At 37.0% G+C, this 678-nt stretch overlaps 1 protein-coding gene across 6 annotated transcripts in view; it reads left to right on the forward strand.

Annotated features, from left to right (window-relative positions):
- LOC118334438 (nuclear receptor coactivator 2-like) overlaps positions 1-678 on the forward strand; it is a 49210-nt gene that overhangs the window by 40125 nt on the left and 8407 nt on the right. The gene's annotated exons all lie outside the window — the stretch shown is intronic.

The raw sequence follows: 678 nt of genomic DNA on the forward strand, positions 1-678 counted from the left end.
CTTTCAATAACACCTCTGAGGCAGCCGTCTAGTGCTGGCAGACATACCGGATGAACCGGTACACAGGTTTCAATTTCCCATATGATATGAGTATGATTTTTCAATACCGCCATACCGTTGCACAGCTGAAAACCCTGCTGTAACTCATTTATTTCTTAGCGATAGAACCTTTGAGAAGAGGTAGTGTTGATAAAAACTGTTTAGTTTTGAAAAAGAAAATTCTGTTTTTATGTTGCAGTTTGCACAATAACTTCACATATTGTATCCTTTTGTGGGGCCAAACCCTATAGCAATCAAAGTCTTCAGTATATACATGATGACATGATAATATTTTTATATTCCATGTGCTCCTGGCAGTAGAATAAGCCACTATAAACACTCAGTAATGCAAAAAAATGGCTATATACCACTGCCAGAATCTTAAAAAATACCAAAGTACTAATTTTTGGTGATACTGCCCAGTACCACAGCCATCACTGCTGAAAGAAACCTTTTTTTAATGGTCCTAGGTTGAGGAAATAGGTAGGAAATTAGTGTGAGATCAATGACTCTTACTGGATGCAACTGGTTTGTTATTAGGTTGATTGTTTCCTTCCAGCCATTTGCAAGGAAAATTGCATTTTCTAAACTTTTACCCCTGATGTCCTGTTACATTTTCACTGTCTGGAGATAAAATCA

This window comes from Morone saxatilis, unplaced genomic scaffold (genome assembly GCF_004916995.1).
Source record: "Morone saxatilis isolate NCDOM2014 unplaced genomic scaffold, NCSU_SB_2.0 Contig23, whole genome shotgun sequence".
Classification (NCBI taxonomy): domain Eukaryota; kingdom Metazoa; phylum Chordata; class Actinopteri; family Moronidae; genus Morone; species Morone saxatilis.